Here is a 12,729-nt window from a genome sequence, read left to right as displayed (position 1 = left end):
ATCAGTAGCAACTGGATTCGGGTCAAAATACCATGTAGAACTCATTTTACGTCCGAAAAGGGTATATTCGGTATTTACCGAACCGATGCCATAACCGCAGGTTATGAGCAGGTTAAAAGTTATTAAAAATCTTTAAAAATCCCAAAATATTATTTTACATCAGTGTGCAAAAGATTTGGTGTCGAAATTTGGGTTTAGATAGGCTTTATGCTAATTGCGCCATTTAATTACTAAAGTTTCCGTAATTGCGCTATTTAGCATAACTCCTATTCTAGACCTCGGATTGACATGAAATTTTAGGGACATGCTTAGAAATCAGTAACTAAGGTTATTGTCCTTTCACATGTCCAAAATTCTCGTTTTAAAGTGAAAAGGGCGTTATGGTCAACTTTTAGGCGTTTAACGGAAATGTGCTAAAGACTCGGACAAACAACGAACCGGTCACAGAGGGTTATACCATCATGTAACCTGGTCCTAAGAGAGTCCTAAGGCATATCTAAATCATACCATAACGGGTCAGAACTGAAGTCAAAGCAAAAGCAAAAGTCAAAGCTTTGCGACTTTCGGTTCCGAACCGGGTCAAAATAGTAAATGGTCGGATCCAACAAGCTTAGACTAGTTAATATACTTATTATCATGTTATATGAGTGTTAAAACAGGTTATACACCATCTACATTACTGATTATGCATAAAATCGCAAATTAGCATTCTGTTGACTTTTTCTAAGCAAGTTTGACTCGACATTCGGACTAGTTAGAGTGGGAATCAGAGGGTGCCCTTTTAGGGGTTTAATGCCGACATGATTACCAACATATAACTACCTTTGATTCGACAAACCACTAGATCATTTGTGATTTATCGTTAAGTCAATCGTTAATTACGACGGATTGACTTTTAGGCTAAATCTAAGCAAAACTTAACCAAGAAAGGGTGGAGCATACTTACAAGAGTCCTGTGCACGACCAGGGATGAGCAAAGAAGGCACTTGAGCTCCAGAAATGATCAGAAGAGCAGATTGGAGGTGTGAAGAACTTGTTGCAACAATGTGGCCTTTTATAGCAATCATAAGCCCTTAGATCATTGACAATAAGTGCTACAAGTGTTCTTGGATGATCACCAAGTGTCCCTGAGTGCTAGGGGACGTTTAGAGGGCGCCCATGCTCTCATTATTGCTCAGAAAGTCGGTTAAAACACCAAACAGTGCTCCTGTCCGACTTTTCTGCATCTGGGGGGCTGACGCGGCCCGCGTTAAGGATCACTTAACCTTTACGCGGGTGCCTGAATCCTTCTGACAAGCCCATATCTTCTACTATCCATGCGGCCCGCGTAAGATCTCTTGGTTCTTTAACGCGGCACGCCTGAGACATGTTTTTCAAGATTTTCAAATCTTTTGTAATTATTGCACTTGGCCTTTGGGTTTCGAAGGGGTAACTTTGCGTTTTGGGCCTCGTTTATTTACGAATAAGGGCCTCGGAACTTTTACCCAACTTATTAACCCTTGGTTAATTTATTATTACCCGAAAAGTCATAACTTTCAATGTTGGACGCTTTTAACCCTTTTTAACGATTTCGATCATAACTTTCTCGTCTTAAAACGGAACTTCGTGAAATTTATATCGTACATTCTAGTGAGCGTAATTTACTGTTACAAAGTCTCGGGTTTTTTAAAGGGTCGCTCAGAGGTATAACTTAAACATGTTGACACATTTAACCCCTGTAGTTTGTAATCTCTCATTTTCTTCCACATTTCGTTCCGTACGATCCATGATTCATTCGTTTGAAGGTACGAGCATCATTTAGGTTACTGTACAGTATATTTATCCCTCGTTGACATTTTTAACCCTCGAATTTACATACTTTCAATGTTTGTCAACTTTAGTCCTTTATTTAGTATTTAATACCACGTGTAAACTCATGACACGTGTCAATACTTTATTGGACGCAAAATTTCGAGGTGTTACATCCTCACCCCCTTAAAAGAAATCTCGACCTCGAGATTTATTGAAACAAATGAGGGTACTTTTCTTTTATCGCGGATTCTACCTCCCACGTGTACTCGGGACCTCTACGGGCATCCCATTTTACCTTCACAATCGGTATATACTTCCTGCGAAGCTTCTTAACCTGTCGATCCTCGATCGACATAGGTTTTTCAACAAACTTTAAGCTCTCATCGATGTGTACATCTGTATGCAGTATAACCAGTGATTCGTCAGCGAAACACTTCTTCAGGTTACAGATGTGAAACACATTGTGGATACCACTGAGCTCTTCCGGTAAGTTTAACTTATAGGCAACCGATCCGACACGTTCGATTACCTCGAAGGGTCCAATGTATCTCGGGCTTAACTTGACTTTCTTACCGAATCACATCACCCCCTTCCAGGGCGATACCTTAAGCAATACTTTGTCGCCTACTTCGAAATTGAAAGGCTTACGCTTCAAATCTGCGTAGCTTTTCTGCCTGTCTCGGGCGGCTTTCAATTGATCGCGAATTTGGACAATCTTGTCTGTTGTCTCAAAAATTATATCAGGTCCTGTTATCTGGACATCTCCAACTTCTGCCCAACAAACGGGCATTCTACATTTTCTACCATATAAGGCTTCAAAAGGTGCAGCCTTAATGCTTGTATGGTAGCTGTTGTTATAGGAGAATTCGACTAATGGTAGGTGGTAATCCCCAATACCACCTAAGTCGATTGCACATGCACGAAGCATGTCTTCCAACGTTTGGATTGTACGCTCACTCTGTCCATCTGTCTGAGGGTGGTAAGCCGTACTGAAGTTCAAACGTGTGCCTAAAGATTGTTGGAAACTTTTCCAAAAGTGTGACGTGTATCTGGTATCTCTATCAGAGATAATAGACATAGGCACGCCATGAAGGGCTACAATCTTGTCTACAAACAACTGGGCTAATATATCGGAGCTATGAGTCTCCTTTATGGGTAGGAAATGTGCTGACTTAGTCAGTCTATCAACTATTACCCATATTGTATCGTTTCCCTTCTTTGTTTTTGGCAACTTGGTGATGAAATCCATCGTCACCATTTCCCATTTCCACTTGGGAAGTTCAGGCTGTTGTAGCAAGCCTGACGGCTTTTGATGCTCGGCTTTTACTTGCGCACAAGTCAAGCACTTTTCTACATATGTGGCTATAGACTTCTTCAAGCCTATCCACCAAAAGTTTGCCTTCAAGTCCTGGTACATTTTATCAGCTCCAGGATGAACGGAATATCGGGAACTGTGGGCTTCCTGAAGGATAACGTCACGAAGACCTCCATAAACAGGAACCCATATCCTTCCATTCAATCTCAAAATTCCGTCTTTGCCATAGGATATCTGCTCTTCAGTTACTCCTAGCTTCTCGTGAGGATAGTTAGCTTCTAACACAGCTTCCTTCTGTGCAGCTAACAATCTATCATTCAGACTGTTCTTAATTTCAATGCTCTTGGCATTGATCCTTATTGGTTTCACTCTTTCTTTCCTGCTCAAGGCATCTGCGACTACGTTGGCCTTGCCTGGATGGTATCTTATTTCACAGTCATAGTCGTTCAGAGTTTCCATCCAACGTCGCTGCCTCATATTCAAATCTTTCTGATTGAACAGGTGCTGGAGGCTCTTGTGATCAGAATAGATCACAAATTTAATGCCATACAAATAATGCCTCCAAAGCTTTAGTGCAAATACAACGGCACCCAACTCCAAGTCATGGGTGGTGTAATTCTTTTCATGCACTTTTAATTGTCGTGCAGCATAGGCAATCACCTTGCCCTTCTGCATAAGCACACAACCCATACCGGTGTGCGATGCATCACAATATACGACAAATTCTTCCATTCCTTCTGGCAATGTCAACACAGGAGCATTGCTTAGCTTCTGTTTGAGGATATCAAAAGCTTCTTGCTGCTTAGGGCCCCAATTAAACTTTATACTCTTCCTAGTTAAGGAAGTTAGGGGTGCAGCAATCCTTGAGAAGTTTTCGATGAAGCGTCTGTAGTATCCTGCTAGACCTAGGAAAGTGCGAATCTACGTAGGCGTCTTCGGCTCCTACCAATTCATGACGGCTTCAACCTTGGCGGGATCCACTTGGATACCACGCTCACTGACTACATGTCCATGGAATTGGACTTCTCGTAGCCAAAATTCACATTTAGAGAATTTGGCATAAAGCTTTTCTTGATGAAGTAGTTTAAGAATACATCGGAGATACTTCTCATGGTCAGCTTGACTCTTCGAGTAGATGAGGATGTCATCGATAAAGACAATGACAAATTTATCCAAATACGGCTTGCAGACGCGATTCATGAGATCCATGAATGCGGCAGGTGCATTAGTGAGCCCGAAAGGCATCACTAGGAATTCGAAATGACGATAGCGAGTCCTAAATGCAGTCTTGTGCACATCTTCTTCCTTGACCTTCAATTGATGGTAGCCTGACCTTAGGTCAATCTTGGAAAAGTAGCTCGCTCCTTGCAACTGATCGTGTGACAACTCGTATTTCGAACCTGTTTTTGTGTAACGCTACGTGATTGTGTGAGCATTAGTGAATAACATGATATATGTGTTTTATGTGAAATTGTGATGTATGTTATATGTTACATTACCCGAGTACACGACCCACTTGCTTACACAACCCATTCGGTTCACACTTGGACTCGAGATCTCGAGGGCGGCCCAATGAGGGGTCCGGCCCATCCTTACATTCGCATAACTAAGGAGATGGTTGTAACCATCTCACATTTTCACAAAACTCTCACAATTGCACAAACCCTAGAACTCACACTCTGTCCATCGATTGGAACCAAGGAAGCCGAACTCTCTCGCCCTCTCGAAGCTTCCTGATTTCCCCTAGCATCTCGGTTAGTATTAATGTTTACCGATTACCTGCTGATTGATGTTGTGTTGTGTGTTACAATAATCGTGCATGTTAATCTAGAATTCTTGTTAGTATGATTGTTTGTGTTCATGTTATTTGGTTCATGATAGGGTTGATTATGATTATACAAGGTTGCATGATGTAGAACCGAATGGGTAAGTATAACCGGCTGTGATGTTATGATTTGGGAATATGTTTAGGTTGCTTGATAGAATCGATTATCACATGATCCGATTTACTGTTCTTGATGATAATAGTATGAACATGCATGAATCTTGGACAAAAACTGCTGTTTGATTCGTATGAATGTTATTGAGAAACTGTTAATTGATCTTGATTGGAAACTGCCAAAATTGAATGTAATCTGTTACGGAAATTATGAGCTGCAAATCAGGAAATCAGTTACACATCTGGTTACGACAGGAGGTTGCGAGTCGGGATCTCCCGTTGCGACTCGAAACCAACACACACCGACACGAACAGCATAAACCGAAACTACGGTTGCGAGTCTGGTTGCGACTCGTAACCAGACCATGACAAGCCGAGACCGGGGTTGCGAGTCCCGTTGCGACTCGTAACCGGATCTTGCCTAGCCGAAACCCCTCGTTGCGACTCGAGATCGCTGGTTGCGACTCGGGACCTTTCTTTGTTGCGACTCGAGGCCATGTAACCGTACATGCTGTTGTTGGGCCTGCACAATACGAGCCCAACAGATTAGGCTGAACACTTGGACACTGTCTGTTTACGTGATGCCTGTTTACGTGATTGTATATGCTGATACCTATACGTGGAATATGATGTCGAATACTTGTACAACTTGTATACGAATCTGACTAGCATAATAACTTTGGTAGGACGGGGTTGATCACTTTGTAACTTAATTGAACTGTGTGAATCATACCGAGCAATCCCAGGTGAGTTCATTGCATTTTCTCAAGCATGCGTCCCGGTGGTTTGGGACAACTGGTAAACATTGGACGGGAACATTGGGTAAACAACTTAATCGGTTTTGGTTATTGCCTGGAGGGCAATGGGGGTAATTAGTTGATAGCGCTATTAGGTACTAATTATCTGGGTTTCACTATGGTTGTTTAGAGGCACACTCCTCGATTACGTAAGGGCGGTTCCCCTAGGGTAACTAACCGAACAACATAGTGGGTTGCTAAGAGGCACACTCCTCGGTTACGTAAGGGCGTAGTCCCTAGGGTAATCTAACTTGAGCAACATCGTGACATATCATTGAATCGTATTAACATATATCTGGTAACACAACTCATGTACAAACCTTGAACTCACCAGCGTAGTCTGACACACTTGTTTGCATGCTTGTAGGTCATTAACATTTGGAACATGGACTTGCTATCTGGGAGTGCTGGAGTGGTCATGGATCGAGGCTCTTGGATTTATTTACATTGGATACTTTGGTTTTAAGTATTATGAAACATTTGCTAAACGATTTATTAAATGCTTCCGCTACACAATACTTTGGGATTTGATATTATATTTTATTTAAGTATTTACTATTGGTTCAATGTGATTGGTGGCTCGAACTCTGATGCGTAACACGCCTCGCGGGATTTCCGCAAGTGGGATTTTGGGGGTGTTACAGTTGGTATCAGAGCCACTGGTTATAGTGAACTAGGTTTTAAAACGTTTTGTAAAACCAGACTATAACCGAACAACTTCGAAACTCGATCATGACACTCAGCTCCAGATTGCAAGGTTCGTCTCTTTCACTTTATACATTACTAGCTTAGCAGTCACATACTCACAACGTATATGGACTGAGACGTATAATACCATAGTGACTTGATAGTGTGACACTACCCTTCGACTCATGTAGATCATAGACCTGTAATACCGTCTGTTGTGTTGTTTGAACGGGGGAAACTTTGAGCGCAAGCTAAGAGGCACTGAGACAAGCATGCAAATTGCCTTATTATTATGGGTGCACACTTAATAATAACGCGGGGTGCATGCAAGTCCCAGTGAGGCTTATCGAGCGTGAGAAGGGTTCTGCCTTACTATGTGTAAACTTGGTAGTATAGAGATATCTGTATGACACCTGACTTCCATCTCGTTTCGATTTCTAAATCGGTTTATTCCCAACTATAGAAACATGAGTGGACGAGGACACGGACGTGGCAACATCAACATGACTCAGGCTGAGTTGACTGACCTAATCAATACCCGCGTGGCTGAGGCCTTAGCAGCCTATCAAGCTGGTACGGAATGTACCAAGTACTCTTTACTCTTATACCACGTACACGTCTTTTCATTCCTATAATGTGTTTCCTCCCGTTAATTAGGTCAACAAGCGCAACCTCAACCTAACCAGCCTGCGTGTACATTCAAAATGTTTATGGACTGCAAGCCACAGACCTTCACCGGGACTGAAGGGGCTGTGGGACTTCTAAGATGGTTCGAGAAAGCAGAGTCTGTGTTCGCTATCTGTAACTGTCCCGCTGGGGAACGGGTTAAATATGCTGCGGGTACCTTGGCTGATGGTGCCCTAACGTGGTGGAACGCCCAAGTACAGTTGTTGGGCATCGAGGCAGCGAATGCCACAACTTGGGATGACTTTAAAGAACTGATCAGGGAGGAGTACTGTCCTCGGGACGAGGTCCAGAAGTTGGAAAACGAATACTACGACTTGAAGATGGTTGGATCTGAAGTCGAAGCGTATGTGAAGCGATCGTACGAACTGGCCGACATGTGCCCGAACTTGTCTCGGCCTATGTCCCGGAGGACTGAGTTATTCATCAAAGGGTTGCCTCCGCGTGTGAAGAGCTTGGTCACTGCAGCCCATCTCAATGATTTGACACAGATCGTTCGTCTGACTCACAAGATTGTGGATCAAGAGGTGGAAAGCGATTCGTTACCTCCGCGCATTTCAGCCACTGCTGCTGCGACACCCACTGCTACTACATCCGCCAATGATAACAAACGAAAGTGGAGCGACTACGACAAAGCATCCAGTGCTGGTCAGACCCAGAAAAGGCCAGACAACAGCAACCGCAACGTCAGCCAGTCGTCTTCTGTCAATCAAGGCCAGGGAAGTGGCCACAGTCAGGGTTCATATGCGGGGAGGAAGCCACGGTGTAACAAATGTGGCTATCATCATTGGGGGCCGTGTGGTCGGACGTGTAACAAGTGTGGTAAGCCAGGCCATGAGGCCAGGGATTGTAGAACCTCACAACTCAAACACCAGCAGCAACAGAACCAGCAAAATCAGAGACAACAGGGACAACCACCCCAGCAGAACCAGGGTTTCAGGAAGGGGTGCTTTCAGTGTGGTGACGAGGGTCACTTTAAGCGGGATTGCCCCCAGTTAAACCAGAACGCCAACGACAACAACCGCCCGAATAACAACAATGCTGGAAACAACAACAACAACAACGGCAACAACGGGGGTAATGGTGCTCGGGGCAGGGTGTTTCAGCTTGGAGCAGGGGATGCCAGGAATGACGGCAACGTTGTAACTGGTACGTTTCCTGTTAATGATCGTATTGCTTCTGTATTATTTGATTCGGGAGCCGATTGGAGTTATGTGTCCCTAGAGTTTAGTCAACAATTAGGGATAACCCCAACACCTCTAGAAGTTAAACAAGTAGTAGAACTAGCAGATGGTAAAACGATAGAAGCCTCGAATGTCCTCTTTGGATGTAAACTAGATCTCGTGGGTCAGGTGTTTGACATTGACCTCCTTCCCGTTACGCTCGGTAGTTTTGACATAGTGGTAGGCATGGATTGGTTGTCTAAGCACCAAGTAGAAATTCTATGTAAAGAGAAGATTGTGCGTATTCCTCTCCTTGATGGAGAGTCACTGTTAGTTCAGGGGCATCGTAGTGGGACGATGGTTGGGATTATCACGGCCATGCGTGCACAATAGTATCTACAAAAGGGGTATCCTGCACTGTTAGCGCTAGTTACCAACGCTCAGTCTGAAGAAAGTAAGATCGAGGATCTACCAGTGGTGCGAGAATTCGCGGATGTGTTCCCAGAGGAACTACCAGGGTTACCTCCTCACCGTCAAGTAGAATTTCAGATTGATCTTGCACCAGGAGCGGCTCCAATTGCTCGAGCTCCTTACCGGTTAGCACCAGGAGAGTTACAGGAACTGTCTAATCAACTGCAGGAGTTGTTGGACAGGGGCTTTATTCGACCCAGTTCTTCGCCTTGGGGAGCCCCAGTTTTGTTCGTAAAGAAGAAAGACGGGTCATTCCGTATGTGTATTGACTATCGAGAACTCAACAAGGTGACCATTAAGAACCGCTATCCGTTACCACGCATCGACGACTTGTTTGACCAGCTGCAAGGGTCAAGTTTCTATTCAAAGATCGACTTAAGGTCGGGTTATCACCAGGTAAGGGTTAGGGAAGAGGATGTTCCCAAGACAGCCTTTCGAACGCGCTACGGGCACTATGAGTTTTTGGATTGACCAATGCACCAGCAGTTTTTATGGATCTCATGAACCGCGTATGCAAACCATATCTCGACGAGTTTGTTATAGTATTTATTGACGACATCTTAGTCTATTCCTAGAACAAGGAAGATCACGAGCGTCACCTACGTCTCATCTTGGAACTCTTGAGAAGGGAACAGCTGTATGCGAAATTTTCTAAGTGCGACTTTTGGATTCGGGAAGTGCATTTCCTTGGGCACGTTGTTAACGAGAAAGGGATACATGTGGACCCTGCGAAGGTGGACGCAATTAAGAATTGGGCGGCACCAAAGACTCCGTCTGAGGTGCGTCAATTTCTTGGTCTCGCTGGATACTATCGAAGGTTTATTAAAGACTTCTCGAAAATCGCGCAACCTCTCACCTTACTGACACAGAAGAACACGGCGTACTCGTGGGGAACGAAGCAGGAAGAGGCCTTCCAATTGTTAAAACAGAAACTTTGCAGTGCACCGATTCTGTCGCTACCAGAGGGAACCGAAGATTTTGTGGTTTATTGTGATGCTTCGATTCAGGGTCTCGGTTGCGTGTTGATGCAACGCGAGAAGGTGATAGCTTATGCTTCTCGTCAGCTGAAGGTGCACGAGAAGAATTACACGACACACGACTTGGAGTTAGGAGCGGTGGTATTTGCGTTGAAGATTTGGAGGCACTATCTGTACGGTACCAAATGCACCATCTACACCGACCATAGGAGCCTCCAGCACATCTTCGACCAGAAAGAGTTGAATATGCGACAACGACGATGGGTGGAATTATTGAACGATTATGAATGTGCCATCAAGTATCATCCGGGCAAGGCAAACGTTGTAGCTGACGCCCTCAGCAGAAAGGATAATGCACCTAGGCGTGTGCGAGCTTTGCAACTCACGATCCAGTCCAACCTTCCTTCCCAGATACGAGACGCTCAGTTAGAAGCGTTGAAACCAGAAAATGTCAGAGCTGAAGCTTTACGTGGCTCGAGGCAACGACTAGAACAAAAGGGAGACGGCGCTTACTACGTAACCGGGCGCATTTGGGTCCCATTCTTTGGCAACTTACGGGAACTTGTAATGGAAGAGGCACATAAATCACGTTACTCTGTACATCCTGGATCAGATAAGATGTACCATGACTTGAAAACTACCTATTGGTGGCCCAGCATGAAGGCTCATATAGCAACCTACGTCAGCAAATGTTTGACTTGTGCTAAAGTCAAAGCAGAACATCAAAAGCCCTCAGGTCTACTGCAGCAACCAGAAATACCCACATGGAAGTGGGAGCAGATCGCTATGGATTTCGTGACAGGACTACCAAGAACTCAGGCCGGGAACGACACTATTTGGGTGATTGTTGATCGCCTCACGAAATCAGCACACTTCCTAGCAATCAAGGAAACAGACAAGTTTTCTCAGCTGGCAGCAGTGTATCTTAAGGAGGTGGTCTCTAGGCATGGGGTGCCAACTTCTATCATCTCAGACCGTGATCCGCGTTTCACTTCAGAGTTATGGCAGTCTATGCATAAATCGTTCGGTTCCCAACTCGACATGAGTACCGCTTATCACCCGCAGACGGATGGTCAAAGTGAGCGCACCATCCAAACACTCGAAGATATGCTTCGGGCATGCGTACTCGACTTTGGAAAAGGGTGGGAGAAGCACCTACCGTTGATAGAGTTCTCCTACAACAACAGCTACCATTCAAGTATTAAGGCAGCTCCGTTCGAAGCACTGTACGGACGGAAATGTCGCTCACCTCTCTGTTGGCATGAGGTGGGTGACAGCCAGATCACAGGACCTGAGTTTGTCCTTGAAGCATCGGAAAGCATTGTGCAGATCAGAAACCGTATGGCCGCAGCTCGTGACCGACAGAAAAGCTACGCTGACAAGCGTAGTAAACCGCTGGAATTTGAAGTTAGTGATCGCGTTATGTTAAAGGTTTCACCCTGGAAGGGTGTGGTGCGTTTTGGGAAACGCGGCAAACTAAACCCTCGTTATGTAGGACCCTTCAAAATTGTGGAACGGATTGGAAAGGTGGCCTACAGATTGGAATTACCGGCTGAGTTGGGTAATGTCCATGATGTATTTCATGTATCGCAGCTAAAGAAGTGTTTGGTTGATGAAACACTAGTAGTACCATTTCAAGAGCTGAAGATAGACGACAAATTGCAGTTTGTCGAAGAACCAATTGAGATTATGGATCGGGAAGTTAAAGTTCGTAAACACAGCCGTATACCGATTGTGAGAGTTCGTTGGAACTCAAGACGTGGTCCAGAGTTCACGTGGGAACGCGAGGACCAGATGAAACTTAAGTATCCACATTTGTTCCCCGAAGACCAGTCAAAACCTAGCGAACCTAGTGTTGATGCAACTAGCGAATTTCGGGACGAAATTCCCATTCAAGTTGGGGAGGATGTGACACCCCAGGAAAACCAGCAAACGATGTAACCTACCTAGCTTTAACTTATATAGCTTACGTTAGTGAGTGCGTACCAAATTTCGGGACGAAATTTCCTTTTAGTTGGGGATACTGTGACAACTCGTATTTCGAACCTGTTTTTGTGTAACGCTACGTGATTGTGTGAGCATTAGTGAATAACATGATATATGTGTTTTATGTGAAATTGTGATGTATGTTATATGTTACATAACCCGAGTACACGACCCACTTGCTTACACAACCCATTCGGTTCACACTTGGACTCGAGATCTCGAGGGCGGCCCAATGAGGGGTCCGGCCCATCCTTACATTCGCATAACTAAGGAGATGGTTGTAACCATCTCACATTTTCACAAAACTCTCACAATTGCACAAACCCTAGAACTCACACTCTGTCCATCGATTGGAACCAAGGAAGCCGAACTCTCTCGCCCTCTCGAAGCTTCCTGATTTCCCCTAGCATCTCGGTTAGTATTAATGTTTACCGATTACCTGCTGATTGATGTTGTGTTGTGTGTTACAATAATCGTGCATGTTAATCTAGAATTCTTGTTAGTATGATTGTTTGTGTTCATGTTATTTGGTTCATGATAGGGTTGATTATGATTATACAAGGTTGCATGATGTAGAACCGAATGGGTAAGTATAACCGGCTGTGATGTTATGATTTGGGAATATGTTTAGGTTGCTTGATAGAATCGATTATCACATGATCCGATTTACTGTTCTTGATGATAATAGTATGAACATGCATGAATCTTGGACAAAAACTGCTGTTTGATTCGTATGAATGTTATTGAGAAACTGTTAATTGATCTTGATTGGAAACTGCCAAAATTGAATGTAATCTGTTACGGAAATTATGAGCTGCAAATCAGGAAATCAGTTACACATCCGGTTACGACAGGAGGTTGCGAGTCGGGATCTCCCGTTGCGACTCGATACCAACACACACCGACACGAACAGCATAA

The sequence above is a fragment of the Helianthus annuus genome, chromosome 16 (assembly GCF_002127325.2).
Source record: "Helianthus annuus cultivar XRQ/B chromosome 16, HanXRQr2.0-SUNRISE, whole genome shotgun sequence".
Lineage (NCBI taxonomy): Eukaryota > Viridiplantae > Streptophyta > Magnoliopsida > Asterales > Asteraceae > Helianthus > Helianthus annuus.
This window is presented reverse-complemented; position numbering follows the sequence as displayed.